This window comes from Miscanthus floridulus, chromosome 5, assembly GCF_019320115.1.
Source record: "Miscanthus floridulus cultivar M001 chromosome 5, ASM1932011v1, whole genome shotgun sequence".
NCBI lineage: Eukaryota > Viridiplantae > Streptophyta > Magnoliopsida > Poales > Poaceae > Miscanthus > Miscanthus floridulus.
In genome coordinates, this window is record NC_089584.1 from 127,266,711 (window position 1) to 127,284,629 (window position 17,919).

The following is a 17,919-nucleotide window of genomic DNA, read 5'->3' on the forward strand; positions in this document are numbered from 1 at the left end:
TTGCGTATTTCCTATTCTATAATATCCCCTGTGGCCTTCTTCAAATTTTTAGCGTCCCTCACAGATAGATGTCTTCGAGCAATGCGCTGGATAACTCGCATCAATCATCACAGCCTCATGAAGTCATGGGCAGATGGATATTTTAAGCACATTTTCGTCAGGCCTTTTTCTGGGCATTGCCAGCCTCGATGGGAAATTGAAAAGCCACCGTATTTCGAATATGATCAGCGTTTTCTATGCCTTTAGGCGGTTTTGGCACTTGGGTGCACATATGAGATATCAGACTATCTCTAACAACACCGATCCAAATATAAGACATGTTTCATGGTTTGTGTCACCTAAAGGGTCACGCACCCAAAACGTCCCTCCTCCAACGGCCAACGCAAAAAAAGAGGAGCCCTCGAGCAGTCAAGCCCCAAACCCCGCCTCCCTCCCCGCCGATCGCCGAGCCGCCATGGACCCGCCGAGCCGCGGGCACGCCTCGCCGAGTTTGGGCGCCTCGAAGCTTGCTTCCCCCTCCTCCCTCTCCTCTCCTTCCAGCCCCCAGAACTAGAAATTGAAGCCTTCGGCACTGCAGAGTTCCGAGGCATTCGTCGGGGAGGGGGGGGGGACTAGGGAAGGTCGAGCACCGAGCAGCGAGAAGCATGGCCATCGGTGCCGCCATCCGAGCGAGGCGGGTCGCATCACCGCCGGGGCGCCCCGTGCGAGCGGGTCAAGCCACGCCGACACCGGACCGCATCCGCGCGAGGCAGGGCCCACAGTGGAGGAGCAGCCGCAGCCACCGGCTCGAAGGAGTCCTCCCCGCCGTGGTCCGCCTGACCGCGCCCCACCGCGCGCCGGCCGCTCCTCGCCACGGGCGTGCCTCGCGCGAGCCGGCCGTGCCCCGCTGCGGACCCGCCTCGCAGCGCCGGCGACACTCTGGCCTCCTCCGTCGCGGTGTCCCTCCACGCCCTCGCTGCCACCCCCTTCCCTAAGCCCAGCCCCGCCCCTTCCTCCCTTTTCCTCGTCCTCCTCGCGTCGGCCCTGCCCCGACGCCTGTTCTGCCTCTGCTCCGCACACCTTCTGCCGCTCGCTGCCTCCAACTCCACCTTCTAGTCCTCCGTCGAGGTTGACTACGCGGAACCTGCCAAGTCGGAGCAGGAGGAGGACGATATCGTAGAAGCCTCTGCCCCCATCGAGGTCGTCGCCGCTGCTGCCGCGGGCCGCCCCACCCCGGCGCCTCCTACGCGCCAGAGATTTGGGTTGAGGAAAGAGAAGACAGAGGGTGGACGCACATTTGGGTTCCCTCTCTCTTTCTACGCAAAATAGGTGTTTGGTATGCCTACTCTGTTGGATTTTGTTTTTTTTGTGCACAATGTATTTTGGGTTTAGGTAGCTATATGGTAGGCCGTCGGAGACCGTCCGATTTTGTTCCGCTGGAGCAGAAGCCACCTTCGTCGCTGCAGGTTCGCAAGTTCCGCGGTGGTGGCCTAGTGGTATTTGGCGGGCGACTTGGCCAACGCCACTTTTGGTCGTCCATCGTTTGGTGGTGCTGGTCGTCGAGAAAGAGTAAACCAGGCCCATCATCAGATCTTCACCGACTTCGACCTACCTTTCTCCCAAATGGAGCACTGATCCTGTGAGCCATGCCGATCGAAAAAGGAGTCCGTGTTGGCGGCAGGCATCGGATCGGATCGGATCGGATCGGATCAATACAATCGGTGCTGCCCCACCCTCTGAAAAGAGAATGGCTGAATGGCACGTATATGCAGCGGGCACTTGGAAAAATTAGGACCGGTGTTTGCTGCATCTGCATGTGTCTAGACCGGCCGTAGCCCGTAGAGTTTGGCATTCCCTGAGCAGTGTCTATACCTCCGCAAATGATGCGAAGAGTTCGGCCAAATTCAGGCCGCGCAGGTGGGCTGTCGAAACAAAATACAAGCCTGACACGAGTAGCAGCATGCCGCAATTTGGGCAGTTTGGCATCTGGTATTCTCAGGTCGAGGCGTGAGTCTGAGTGCACTGTACACAGGCGCACAGCGCATCGATGCCTGCCTGATGCGTCCCGGACCAATGTTCTCTCCTTTCCTGAAAGGTCTCCTATTGGGCCAGCCCGAGGCTGAGAACCTACTTTCTCGCGATAAGCATGTTTTTTTTATCTCTCCTTATTGAGAAATAGAATCTGAGTTGTGTTGCTACAAGCTAAAAAGACATACACCGAACTTTGCCACCATGACGAGTTGACAATGACGCCTCATGCCCGTAACGGCAACGCTGCAATGGGCTAGTACATTGATATTATCTTGTAGACGATTTCATATAGTGTCCCGTCACATAATTTTAAGACGATTTAATAAACAACCTGTACAATGATGTCTATTAAGTTGTTTTATAGTAACTCGCATTTCCTTAACGATTTATATACATAACAAAAGTAAAATGTGAGTTGTATGACAATATAACTCATACAATCATATAATGGTTGTTTCATAGTCCTAAATTTTAACTCACAAAAACAATTGTTTCGCGTAACAACGATATCTTTCTCTCTTTCTTTCACATCATAAAAAATCCTATGTGAGACGGATTATAAGACCGCTCACATGTAGCAATGTAACAAAGTAACAAGAGGAAGAAGGCAAGCAAGCGTACCAGCTTCTCCCGTGAGTCTAGCGTGACTGCGAGGAGTTGTGGACGAACGCCGCTAGACTCACAGGTCGACCCTAGGGTTGATTGGGGTCGTACGAGTCATGAACCTATCACCCCCGTTCTTTTTAGGGTCAAACTGGTTCGCTCCGGGGGCTGGAACGAAAAGTAGATCATGTTTTCAAGCGGGTCAAACTGCCCCCCTTAGGCCTAAGTATAGTCATTGAATGGCAGACGATGTTCTGCTGGTCGCTCGCGCATTTGACGTATTTTGGTGCCTCATAGGGACCGTGTGAATCGTGGAAAAAATTGGGTATGGACGATCCCCATGGGGCAACCACGGGCACTCACCCTGGATTCATGACATATATCCATACGCATGTATCCAACATATGAAACTGTTGCTTAAATATAGAAGGAATAGTTGGATGCATGCGTGTAGACAAGTGTCGTTAATCTAGGATGGATGCCAATGGTTGCTTCATGAGAACTGTCCTCACCCAAAAAAAATTCCCTCTGAATCGACTCCATTCTAACAAAAATCAGCACCAGATTAGAGTGGGAGCGAAATATTTTAGCTGAGAAATGTTTCACTCGTTTTGCTTTGGCTTCTGATTTGGCAGGAGGCTGGTTTCGCAGCAATTATGCTCCGTTTCTTTTGCCTCTCGTACGTCCTAACAATTTTATCTTTTTTAGTTATATAATATAATGCTTTTCTAGTGAAACAAGTTAAAATGAATTATATTTAAGCTTTTCTTCACATATAAAAAATAGAAGTTTTAAACATATTTTTTCATTGATACTACTTTTTAAGAATATATTTTTTTCTCATTAATCAAAATCCAGCCTACTAGCCAAACGGTATCGTAAAGTGGTTCTGATTCATCTCTTCAAACGTTTTTTTGAGAGAATCCGGATCCAAATCGTTCTACCAGAATTTAGATCCCTACTAAACACACCTTTAGTCTCAAACTAGCCCGGTTTGGATGGAAGAAAGGATTATGTTTCTTGTGTGAGTTGGTATAATTGGCTCCAAACGCTATTTTCAATCGGCGATTCGGAACCATAACGATTCAACATTCCTACGTACAAATGCCAAATGGCTAGAGCTTGGTTTAGCACCAATTTTCTTCTCGTTGTTTCCTACTTCTATTTAATATTTTAGGGCTTAAGCATTTCTACTCTCAATTTAAGATAAAATAGTGATTTTACCCCTATTTTTAAGTGATTTTACCCTAAAGTTTTCAAGCTGAAGGAAGAGTTTGCCCTTTCTGTCAAGTCTCCTTAACGGTGTTAACTTTCGGATGAAAGGACAAGTTTGCCTATGTGATTTTGCCCCTGTTTTATTGCAAACTTTGTGCTTTTACACCTACTAGTATAATGCCCATGCTAACGCTACGGCTTTATCTTAGGGATGCACATGAAAACAACCAAACAATGATTTTTTTCCATAATTTAAATTTTACACAATTATATTTGAGCATGTATGCAATTCAGGGAATACGTTTGCATAAGAAGGCATAATAAAGTTATTTCTCGCATTAACCATCTAAGTTACATTCTGTCTAAGTCCTTAAACATGATGTACGTGCTGCTGGTTGCAAACTTTGGTCTTTCAGGCATCAAGTTAATGGCAAAGTCAGTGTTGACCTCTGAGGAAATTGAAGTGTGCTCGACAACCTTGAGTGGCCCCTCCATTGCGCCTGAAAAAAATAAATTTTAGGTGAATATACACAGTGAGTAAAATGGCTTACCAACATGCCCAAAAATATATAAAAAAATCAAGCACCTGCCCAACAATATATATTTATATGAGGATTGATAAAATAGTTTGAGTATACCCACCGTTAATCACCAGTTTAGGATGCCTTTATAAACAATATTCTTGGTGCTCTTCCTTGTAGGATCTAATTCCTCTTTTGGTTTAGCCAAAATTCTTTTTGTTGATCTTGACACTCCCGTTGATAAACTATCATAGAGCTGTCCATACGAGAACACGGGTTCTAGATCCCAACATTAGGGATGATTTGTCCCTGCGATTTATTTATCATCGTGGCAAAACTTAACCGAGACTTGTTTTCTCTTGAACTTGAAAGGAAGAGAAATATCATCTGAGGGAGACATTGGGAGCCTTGGTACGAAAACCCTTTTCTGCGCATGCTGTTCACCAACGATCTCAGCATCAATTGAATTGTCTTGCAATGCTCTGACCATAAGCTTTGTTCCATTGCACAATCCATTGTTAGGATCTAGGTTACGGAGAAGAATAACAGGACAATTGATTTTTAGCTTCAGCTCGTGCGGGGGAGGCCATTTGGAGTTATTGAGTTCAAAAAATCAACAGGGAAGTGATTCTGAGGATCGTCAACAACAGTGTCGAAGCTATGGTAAACATTTTCCTCATCTGGAAACCTCTCAATCATCATTGCATTTAGCCTATCAACATTTTCATTTTTGGTCGATAGAATGGCACGGGAGCTCATATAGGCGGATGATGTTGCATGTTCTTCAAGTGATGGAAAAACATCTTGAATGAGTTTGTTGACAACCACCTCCGTGTCAGTAAAACCAATCACAATGTCATCAAGGAGTCGAACATAATCATCTCCAATCGTTTCCTCGATTCCATTTCCAATCCGTAGCAAGTAATCTGAAAACCATGGGTCAAACTACGCCCTCATGTTACATGACAATATTATCTTCCTTATTTTCTCCCACAAATAGGATCTTTGCAATGTTGCATCAGTTACCTGTGATCTTGTCCCACGTGTGACCACAGGAAAGACCTGTCTGAAGTCTCCACCAAATACCATGACATTTCCTTCAAATGGCAAACCACATTCCATAATATCCTATAGGGACCTATCAAGTGTCTCGACGCACTGACGCTTAGTCATGGCAACTTCATCCCAAATAATCAAAGATGCCCTACGAAGCAACTCTAGTGCCACTTGCTTCGTAAAGCTGCACATGCTGTTGTCCCCAATTTTAATTGAAATTTTAAACCTTGAGTGTGCAGTGCATCCCCTAGGCAATATCGATGCTGCTATATCAGATGTGGCTGTTGCAATGGCTATTAATCCTTCGGACCGAACTTTAGCAAGGAGGACCTTGTATAGGAACGTCTTGCCTGTGCCTCCATGACCATCTATGAAAAAAACTTGGCTCTTATTAGCACAAATATGCTGAAGGATTTCATCAAACCCTTCACGCTGCTCCTTGTTAAGAGATTCATAAATATCTAAGTGTTCTTGGTCTATAGAGATGTTCTGTTCCTCTCTAACCTCTTTCATCATGTTATTGGAGCTTCGACCCTCATCGCAAATAGGTGGCAGACCATAATCTCTAATATCCTTCCCCATTGAGTGAACCATATCACATATGTCTCTGAGCACCATTTGTTCCACTGCAGACGTGTTGTTGTTGTCCCATCTGAAGTCTTCACCGAGAGCGTCCTTATGCTTGTCCCATAGTCCATGTATGAGCTTCATAGAAGACAAGAATGGTAGCAAACAACATTCACAAGACACACGACATCTGAAAAGTGGTGGCCTCAGTCATGCAGTCGTCGATTGATTTGTCCATCTCGATAAGCCCTCCTTTCTCGCATGCTTCCCTGAATGTAGAGTAAGTGATACCAGGTACTGTTCTCAAATCATCAAATGATGTTGCACGTCTCACATGATTTAGTAGAACTCTTAGGAAGTATCTCTCCCCTTCAGCAGGGTTTGCATAGACAATTCGCCCTATCTGTCCTGACGTTTGTTTTCTTATTTGTCACACTTTTTTTCTTTGATCCAATGGTAGTGTTATGGGAATTCTCTATACAATATTTTCCTTGCTGCCCTATCTTCATGGGTTTTACTGAAATACTCGGTAAGTGTGGTCCTATTAGAACTTGGGCGACCGACAACATCCTTAAGGTTTTCCTCCTCATTGTATGTCACATATTGCATATCTGGCAAATGTAGTTGGAGCTGCAATACAGTAGGATAGACTCCAAACATTGAGAAGCCAAATATCATGTGCACAACTTTCGGTGGAGATATGTATCTAGCATTCCTGTACTGTCGTATCTCATTGATGACACCATCATCTCTATCATGTTGATCTTTATTTACCAAGAATGATGCTTGGTCATGGCGTTTACATACGTACTTAAATAGATACTTCACAGCTTTAATGCTCGAGCATGCTTCAACATTTATGTGACAGTTGTATCTCATGAGCAGACTAGGGTTGTAGGGCACCACCCACATGTTATCTAACTCTGCTCTCCTAATCTTTACTCGATGTCCATCATCCCTTCTCCTGTATGTTGGATGAGCCATTTCCTTGTTGGATTGCCTCACAAAACTGTCGAGGATAGTGAAAGCGGCACTCTCCATCCACCATGCGCGCGTAGTTTTTGTTTAGCATGCCACATGGTCCATGCAACTTATGACTGATAACCAGATCATGCAACTTTGGGTATCTATCCTTGTCTGGTATCTCCGCTGAAATTACTCGATCATATGCATCTGCGGTTGTCAACTTACTCCCTAACTTCATGATCAATAGGAAATGCTCATGTGGTAGCCCCTTTTTTGGAACTTGATAACATAAACGTATGCTGCAACATCACCAAAATATTTTCTCTTGATCAGAAGATCTTTTAGATCTCTCAACTTTGCCCTATACACTCTTGCAACGAGTTCTGGCCTATCTTGTGGTTCGTGTCTAGGTTCGAGATTGCTTGTTATCTCTTCCCAGTAGGGATTGCATGTCATGGTGATGAAGTAATCAGGCCTTCCAAAACTTTGCACAATAGCTATAGCATTAAGGAACCTTTGTTGCATGTCTCGATTGCATCCTAGGAAAGATCTTGGCAACACAATTCTCTCGCCAACCTTAGAACCCTGGGTCTCTCATCAACCAGTCCCTAAGATACAATTAAGTACGTGCAACATTAGAAAAAGACAGTAATAAGGTTGCAAAGTTTATAAACAAATAAACAAAATAATTTGAGTGGTTACCTGGTATAGCTCTGCCCATATCAGCTTTTGGTTCTCAGGATTATACTACCAATCTCGCCTCATGGAGTCGATCTTTATATACATATCTACATCCCATTGCTGGAAAAGACGTCCTTCAAACAATAAAATGTTAAAAAGTCCCCGTCTAACTTGCAGCTTGAAGCAATAGTATTCTCGTGCAGTCACATATCTTGAAGATTGTGTTGCTTCTGCAACTCTACTTAGCTAGTCACCTTCTTGTATGTCATTGTCGCCTTCTTTTACCTGATTTTCGTTATAATTATCAGCTGCAATATATATGAAAAATGTCATATCTCTATTTCAATATATACTTACACCATAGTAGGAATATTATAGCAGAAATTATTCTATAATATAATTATTCCATAGAAGTAATATAGCAGAAATAATACCTTAATAACCACCGGTAGTGCGCTCATCCCTGTAATTAACATTAGTAGAAATCGAGGTTGTAGATTGTTGAGTGACTGGATCAGCACTGTACGGCGTAAACTTGTTCCATCATGTTTCCCCTCATGGGTTGTATAGAGAATAAGCTAATGGGTCATAACACCCATGGTATGCTCGTATATATTGCGGACGACGATCTGTCCTTCCATATACAACCACACTCCTATCAAAATATCTATGTGGATCGTTCCCCTCCATCCAGATAGCAGCAACTTGGGATGCCATTGGGGCATTGTACCTTCTCTGGTTAGGCGTGACATTTGTATTGAGTTCAATCCAATGATCATCCAAGTTTGGAAAAGTACCATTTCTCCTAAAAGTATGAACATATGGTTTATCCTGCAAAATTGTATGGATATTCCGGATGAGGTTGATATCAAGATCAGGGGACCTTTTGACTCTGTGTGACAAGGCCTCATCTTTTGTATCATAGAAGTAGAGCTGCAGATGCTGAGGGCCATGGCCACCTGACACAAGGTGGTCTAGATGATGGTACAACCCGCTATGAACTCGAAATGTATAAATATTGGTCCCTACTGAAGTGTTATATCTACGATCAAGGGTAACCCCTAGACTTGCCAATGCGAAATGCGAGTTGAGATATCATATATGTTGCCTAAAATATTTTGCATCATCATGCACTTGACTTGTGAATAACCTTTTCAATTCTGCAGGAACCTCTAGTATATGTATTTGTACTTTTCCTTTTCTACAACAAAGCCCAAGTGGCTCATACTGAAACCTCATCGCACCACAGTAATAGCAGTAAGGACATTTCTCAGTGTATGCCTTTGTGGTAGGTTCCGGTAGATGACTTCATATGGATCATCTGTCACACTATTTGCAGCTGGACCATTGAAAGTGCATTTGCCCCCTATGTGGGTTTTGGTGTATTGATGACATCCAAATTAGGGACTAATGTGATCTTAATGAGATATGTTGCAGCTATTAGTCCCATGAAAGATTCAAAGAGTTGATAAAGATGAAATGGTATCCCTCAATTCTTGAAGTTGTAAAGGCGGACGAATTCAAAACGATCTCCAAAGGTTTTAATTTTGCTTTTGAGTTTAGGATCCGCCGCACTATAAAGAGGGATGCAAGTTTAGTTGGTCTGAGGAAGATAGAGTGCTCAAGCATTTAAATAAAATCAAAAGTGTGTCACTCTAGCACTTCACGAGCACATAGAATAATTTTCTGTGACTTTCGGTGTCGGAAGTCCCGACGTAAGTCGGAACTCCCGACAGTCGGAAGTCCCGACCTAAGCCAGGGGTCCCGGAACCTGTGCTTCTGACTGCTCGCTGTCTGTGCACGTCGGAAGTCCCGACGTTCGCCGGGAGTTCCGACCGTCGGAAGTCCCGACGTTCGCCGGGAGTTCCGACACTGACCTGTCCAAGCCGGGAGTCCCAGCCTCAGCAGTGCTGGCTGTTTGATTAACTGTGCACGTCGGAAGTCCCGACGATCGTCGGGAGTTCCGACACTGACTTTCAGTTCACCTGGACTTCTGACCCTTTGGGAACAGTATTTATGCTAACGTCGGAAAGTCCCGGGATCTGCGTCGGGACTCCCGACGTAGATCTGAACGGTTGGATTTTCACTTGGAGTATAAATACTCCTCTCTTCACTTCTAACCGTTACGGACTCATTTTCATAGTTGACTCACTTCGTGCTGAACAGCTCCCAAGCAACCAAAGCACCCCTCTCCTTCCCCCTTTGCTCCAATCTTTGATTCCCTTAGTTTTTGAGTAAAAGGAGAGTGGATTAAGTGAGAGCATCACTTTGGAAAGCTTGAGCACTTGATTTCTTCGTCAAGCCGGTTGTGTTTGCATCTATTACTCTTGGGGCTTTGCCCCTAGCCGGCTAGGCGTTGCCCAAGAGCTTCCATCTTGTGGAAGAGCCTTGGGAAGTTTGTATCACCCTTCGATTTCTTAGTGGAAAGCTCAAGTGACCTTTGTGGTCGCTTTGAGAGAGGCAAAGAGGTAAAAAGACTCCGACCTTAGTGGTCACCTCAACAACAAGGATGTAGGAGCTCCTTTGTGGGGTTGCCAAACCTCGGGATAAATCCTTGTGTCCCGCGTGCTTGTTGTTGTTGTGATTGCTTGAGATTACTTGTATGTGTTTGTCTCTTTGTCTCCAAAATCTCCATTTAGGGTTTGGACTCGATCTACGGTGAGGAGACTTTACGGCGTCAAGGGAGTGACCCAACATCTTTACCAAACCACTAGAAAGTGAGGTTGTAAGTTTATTTATCCGCAAAGTTAAATTTGGCATTGCTTTTGTAGTTCACGTAGGCGTCGGAACTGCTGACGTTTGCGCCGAAACTTCTGACAACGTCGGGAGTTCCGACCCAAACGTCGGGACTTCCGACAGTGGCTGACAGATTTGAACTTAGCATTTGCAGTAAATTTTAGATACGCCTATTCACCCCCCCCCCCTCTAGGCATTGTTAGATCCTTTCAATTGGTATCAAAGCAAGGTCTTCTCTTTGCGTTTCACCACGTGAGAAGAAACAATGTTGGAGACCGACAAGATGCAAGCCGTTGCCGTCGAAATGGCCAAGAAAATAGCTGAAGAGTTGATGAGTACTCAAGTCAAGCTCTTTCAAGATGAAATGAAAAAGATGCAAGATGAGATGAGCAAGTTGAAGGAAGAATTAAGCAAGAAGGTTGATGATGCAATAAGCGGCAAGAATGATATTAGTGACAAGAATGAAGCAAACAAAGATGCCGCTAGTGATATTGGAGCCGGTGAGCATGCTCATGGAAAAGGAATATATTCACACATGAGTTTTGACTATGGACAAATCATGAAAAGTTCAACACTCCACACTCCGTCCGTCAATATTGGCAAGCCACCTCACTTTGATGGAACAAGATACACCGATTGGTCTTACAAGATGAAGATGCATCTAATAGCCGCAAGACTTTGGGAAGTTGTGGATGTTGGTGTGATGATTCCTACCGATGAAGATAGAGAGATAACTCCAGAAGAAGTGCACAACCTTCATCAAAATGCACAAGCCGTAGCATTACTTATGTCAAGCTTAGCTCCGGATGAGTTTAGAAAAGTAAATGGAATGGAAAGTGCAAAGCAAATTTGGGGATACTTTGAAAGTATCATTTGAAGGAGATATAAGTGTGAGGAAAGGCAACATAGAGTTACTTCATGGTGAATTGGAAAGATTTGTATTCTTGCAAAATGAAACAACACAATCCATGTTTGATAGGCTCATGGCATTGGTCAACCGCCTAAGAGCTCTTGGTAGCAACGAATGGGATGACAACAAAGTTGCTAGAAAGATGTTGAGAACCTATAGAGCCAAGAACAACATGCTAGCGTCCATGATCATGGAAAGGCCCGGTTATGATGAGATGACACCTCAAGAAGTTCTTTCAAAGCTCAAGCATCATGAGTGTCTAGATGAAGATGCAATCAATGCTCACAATCAAAATCCTAATGCAATGGGATTCAACAAGAGTGTCGCCCTTAAAGCAACTCAACAACATGAAGGTCAAGTTTCAAGTCAAGAAAAGAAGAAGAAAGTGAAGGATGATTCCTCAAGTGGAGAAGAAGATTCCGATGCGGAGGTTGCATTTGTGATTAGAAATCTTAGAAAGTTTATGAAGAAGAAAAGCAATCGCAAGACCTATGGTGATGGTAAAAGAAGGTTCAAAAAGAGATTTTGCTATGGATGTGGTCAAGTTGGTCACTTCATAGCCGATTGTCCTAATGAGAAAAAGAAGCACAAGCATGACAAGGATGAAGATAAGAAGAACAAAAGCAAGAAGAGAGGTGAAGCTCATATTGGGGAAGAATGGGAGTCAAGTGATAGTAACTCAAGTGATGATGAGAAGAAGAAGAAGGGAGCCGCAAACATCGCCATCCACCACTCTTCTTCACCGACCATGATCTTCTCCTACTCAACTTCACCACCAAAGCTCTTCGCCAACCTATCTTCATCACCGAGGCTCTTCTCCAACCTCATCGACAATGACTACTACACTCCAACTTGTCTCATGGCAAAAGGGGAGAAGGTACATACTACACCCGTTTCCTCTAGTGATGAGTATGATAGTTGTGATGATAACATAGAAGAAATTGAAGCAACCATGATAAAGAAATTTGGTAAAAAGGCATTCACTAAAATAAAAATGCTAATGAAGAAATTAGAGAAGAGGGATAGATGCTTAGAGTTGCAAGGAGATATAATTACTCAAGAGAGAGAGAAAAACCTTGCACTTGAAGCATCTATCGCCGAGGAAAAGATGAAGGTTGAGAAGTTAACCGTTGAATTGTCTTTAGCCAATGACTCAATTGGGAAATTGACTAAGGAACATTCCACGGTTAATGATCAAATAGCTAGCCTTAAGAATGAAAAGAGTATAACTCAAGAAAGCCTCACAAGCTTGAAAGAAAAATATCAAAATCTTGAGCTAAACTATAGTACTCTTTGGGCTAGCACTTCAACTTCTCCTAAGGCAACCGAAGTCTCTAATGTCTCCACTAGTGATGGTTGTAAAAGATGCTATAAAATTGATGTAAATGCATATGCAACTAACCTTGTTGAGTTAGAGAAGAAAAACAAGGAGATTCATAGGTTGGAAATGATATTGAAGAATGGGTGTAAGTGTCAAGAGCAATCTAACAAGACTATATACAAGTCATCAAGGCACCCATCGATCAAGGAAGGCATTGGCTACAATAGGTATGACGGAAAGGCAAATGGAAGGAATATAATAAATGGTGTGCCTTGTGTGAAGTTCAACAAGGGCGTTGCTCTTGATGAGCTTATATGCAAGGCCAACAACAAGGTATACATTCCAAAGATTCAACCTACAAATACCAAGACAATCAAGACAAAGCAATCCGATGTCCTCAAGCCACAAGCACCACTTCCACGGTGCTATGCTAGTGACTATATGTGTTGTTGGGGCAAGGATGGCAAGATTGTGGTTAAGTATGTTGGTGCCCAAAAGAGAAAGGAAATTATGAGGAGTGTTTGGGTGCCCAAGTTTTATGTGACTAACCCTCTAGGACCCAAATCTTTTTGGGTACCTAAAACAAAAGCTTAATTTGTCTTTGTAGGAATATTCCTCCGGTGGAACAAGTTGGGTGTTGGATAGTGGATGCACCAATCATATGACCGGAGAGAAGGACATGTTCACATCATTCCAACCAAGTCATGATCAAAGTGGAAATATTGTGTTTGGTGACAATGGAAAAGGTGAAGTACTCGGTTTGGGTAAAATTGCAATATCAAATGATAATTCCATTTCAAATGTCTTACTTGTGAATTCAGTTGAGATACAATTTGTTGTCCGTTTCACAACTTTGTGAGATGGGTTACAATTAGTCTCTTTACGGATAAGGGTGTGGAAGTCTATAGAAGGGAGGATTCCTCTATTGCATTTACGGGTCATTTAAAGGGGAAACTCTATCTAGTTGATTTCACATCAAATAGAGTAAATCCCGAGACTTGTTTAATGGCAAAATCTAGCATGGGTTGGTTATGGCATCGCCGACTTGCCCATGTTGGGATGAGGAACTTGGCCAAACTTCAAAAAGGCGAACACATCCTTGGACTAACAAATGTTTCTTTTGAGAAAGATAGGATTTGTAGCGCATGCCAAGCGGGAAAACAAGTTGGAGCTAAACATCCCGCCAAGAATGTTGTGACAACCGAAAGGCCATTGGAATTGCTTCACATGGACATATTTGGACCCGTCGCTTATATAAGCATTGGTGGTAACAAATATGGTTTTGTAATTGTTGATGATTATTCTCGTTTCACTTGGGTATTCTTTTTGCGTGAAAAGAGTGAAGTCCAAGGAATCTTCAAGAAGTTTGCTAAAAGAGCCCAAAATGAGTTTGATGTCAAAATCAAGAGAGTTAGAAGTGACAACGGGACGGAGTTCAAGAACACCAACATTGAAGAGTTTCTTGATGTAGAAGGAGTCAAGCATGAGTTTTCGGTTCCATACACTCCACAACAAAATGGTGTTGTGGAGAGGAAAAACCGAACGCTCATAGAAGCCGCAAGAGCAATGTTGGATGAGTACAAGACCCCAACTAATTATTGGGCGGAAGCGGTCAACACGGCATGTCATGCCATCAACCGCTTATATCTTCACAAGATAAGAGAAAAGACCGCCTACGAACTTCTAACCGGTAAAAAGCCTAAGGTGCACTACTTTAGAGTTTTTGGATCCAAGTGTTTCATACTTAACAAGAAATCCAAAAGTTCTAAGTTTGCACCAAAGGTTGATGAAGGTTTCATGCTTGGTTATGGTACTAACGAACATGGATATCGTGTTTTCAATAAAACCACCGGTTTGATTGAAATAGCGGTAGACGTGACTTTTGATGAAACCGACGGCTCTCAAAAGGAGCAAGTCAATGTTGAGAATGTAGGTAATGAGGAAGCCCCACATGAAGCAATCAAGAAGCTTGCCATTGGTGAAGTGAAGCCCGTTGAAGACGAAGATGAAGACCATGTTGTGCGTAATGATCTTGATCCAACCATTCATCATGTTTCATCAAATGAACATGGTGAAGCCTCCGCAACAAGAAATAATCAAGATGGGAGATCAAATGAAGCACAAGGTCAATCTCATGAAGATGGTGTCAACAATGAGCGAGCTCAACCACAACTCAACAATGAAGAAAGAAGTGAAGTCAACCCTCCGCAAGCTCATGATTGTGATCTTCCAATCAATCATGACTGTGATGTTGATGATGATGATGGCCCTATCCAAAGATCAACTCAAGTGCCACATCCTAGAGTGCATCAATCCATTCAACGGGATCATCCCGTTGATAACATATTGGGGAGCATTCGACGAGGGGTAACTACACGTTCCCGTTTAGCAAGTTTTTGTGAATATTACTCGTTTGTTTCTCCTTTGGAACCTCGTAGGGTGGAAGAGGCACTTGATGATCCGGATTGGATGATAGCCATGCAAGAGGAGTTAAATAACTTCACTCGGAATGAAGTCTGGTCCTTGGTGGAAAGACCCAAGCAAAATGTGATTGGAACCAAGTGGGTTTTCCGCAACAAGCAAGATGAGCATGGCGTGGTAACAAGGAACAAGGCAAGGTTGGTGGCTCAAGGATTCACTCAAATTGAAGGCTTGGATTTTGGGGAGACCTATGCACCGGTGGCTAGGCTAGAATCAATTCGTATTCTACTTGCCTATGCCGCCCATCATGATTTCAAGTTATATCAAATGGACGTGAAGAGTGCATTTCTCAATGGCCCCCTATCCGAGTTGGTGTATGTGGAGCAACCACCGGGCTTTGAAGACCCCAAGTATCCAAACCACGTCTACAAGCTCGACAAGGCGCTCTATGGGCTCAAACAAGCCCCTAGAGCTTGGTATGATTGTTTAAAGGATTTCCTACTCAAACAAGGTTTTGAGATAGGAAAGGCCGATGCTACTTTGTTTACTCGCAAAGTCAATAATGATATCTTTGTTTGCCAAATATATGTCGATGACATAATATTTGGTAGTACTAATGTGGCTTTTTGTGAGGAATTTAGTAGGATTATGACAAATAGGTTCGAGATGTCCATGATGGGAGAGTTGAAGTTCTTTCTTGGATTTCAAATCAAGCAACTCAAGGATGGCACGTTCATAAGTCAAACCAAGTACACCAATGACATGTTGAACAAGTTTAACTTGGACAAGGCCAAGCCCATCAAGACACCCATGCCAACCAATGGACATCTTGATCTTGATCAAGGAGGAAAGGACGTCGATCAAAAGGTATATCGCTCCATGATTGGATCACTCCTTTACCTTTGTGCATCTAGGCCCGATATTATGCTTAGCGTGTGCATGTGTGCAAGATTTCAAGCTAATCCGAAAGAATGTCATTTGATGGCCGTTAAGAGAATTTTTCGGTATTTAGTGCACACTCCTAATCTTGGCTTGTGGTATCCTAAGGGCTCCACTTTTGAGTTACTTGGCTATTCCGATTCGGATTATGCCGGTTGCAAAGTAACCCGAAAGAGTACTACCGGAACTTGCCAATTTATTGGTCGTTCCTTGGTGTCTTGGAGCTCTAAGAAGCAAAATTCCGTTGCTTTGTCCACCGCGAAGCCGAGTATGTGGCGGCCGGCGCTTGCTGTGCCCAACTACTTTGGATGAAGCAAACTACTAAAGGACTTTGGATGTGAGTTAACCAAGATTCCACTTTTGTGTGACAACGAGAGTGCCATTAAGTTGGCAAACAACCCCGTAAACCACTCTCGAACTAAGCACATAGACATCCGGCATCATTTTTTGAGAGACCACGAAGCCAAAGGAGATATCGCCATTCATCATGTGAGCACCGAAAAACAATTAGCCGATATCTTCACAAAGCCCCTAGATGAGTCAAGATTTTGTGCTTTGAGGAGTGAACTAAATATCATTGATTCTCGTAACGTGGCTTGATCCCTTGCACACACATTTTGTTTGATCTAGTTAGGAGAAAAGAATTGTGAAAACATTGTGTGTCACTTTCAAAATCTATTTTGTAATTTTCATGAGTGACTATTGTTTTGTATTGGATGAATGAAATCTAGTCACCTGTGAAAATCTTAGTGTCCATCATATTTTTGCCCCACATGATAGAGCGAGTGCAGGTTAAGGTGTTTTTCTGTTTCCCTGCGTCGGAAGTCCCGACATTCGTCGGAAGTCCCGACGGCCGGGAGTCCCGGCTCGCGCCGGAAGTCCCGACCGCCGGAAGTCCTGGCGTGCGCCAGGGAGTTCCGACGCAGATCTGACTACGCCGATTTGTTACCCACCTCTTTTATAACCGGCCCCAGTTTTGTTTTACTGCGGTTTCTTTTCCTCTACCTGACGCCGACGCCGCCTTGGCTCCTCCTCGCGCCGCCCCATCGCGCCCTCCCCTCCCACCGCCGCCCCACCTCGTCCTCCGGCCTCCTTCTTTCTTCCACCGCCGCCGGAGGTCTTGCCGGTAGTGCCGACCGCCCTCCCTCCCTTCCTCCCTCCTTCCACCGCCCGTGCCCTCGTTTTCTTCGGATTGGGGTGTTCTTGTCGTTGGTGTGGAGGAGATTCCATTGGTGGAGGAGTTGTGCCCGTGGATTTGTTCGTCGACAACTGCGATTTGGTTCTCTTCATCTCTTCCGTTCTCAGTTTCAAGGTACTACCATGGTGTTCTAACCCTAAATCCAATGTACCTTTTGTTTTGCCTCTTTTCTTTCTTCCTCTCTACTCCTCTATCTCCCTTGTTTGGATGTGTGTCGTGATTTGAAGCCCCATGAATGGGATGGTCACCGTGTGCGCCGGAAGTCCCGGTGACCGTCGGGAGTTCCGACCGTCGGAAGTCCCGACGTACGCCGGAACTCCGGCTGTCGGAAGTCCCGACTTTGGCCGGGACTACCGACCCTATGGTGACCACTCCATTCCTGTTTCTTCACTTCTCGATGTTCGTTCATCTCTCCTTGTATTGTTTCTTAGTTCCATTTTGTGTTCTACGCAGTCATGGAAGGTGGTAGTAGTCCCTCGCGCCATCGGGAAAAGCGTTCCAAGAAGACTCAAGATCGTGCCGCTGTTCCCAAGCCGCCTGGCCGCACCAAGGCGTCTTACTCGCGTGGTGGTGCTGGTGGTTCCCGTGGCCGTGGCCGTGGCGACCAGGGGTCTTCTGCTGCTGCCCCTCCTCCTGCTCCTGCTCCTGTTGGGGCTGAGCCGATGGTTGATGAAGAAGAAGAAGCGTTGGACCGTGCCGGACGCACCCTTGCTGTTCCACCGCCTCGCACCCCGTCTCAGTGGTCCGTCGGGGACTTGTCAGCTCGTTCCATTCA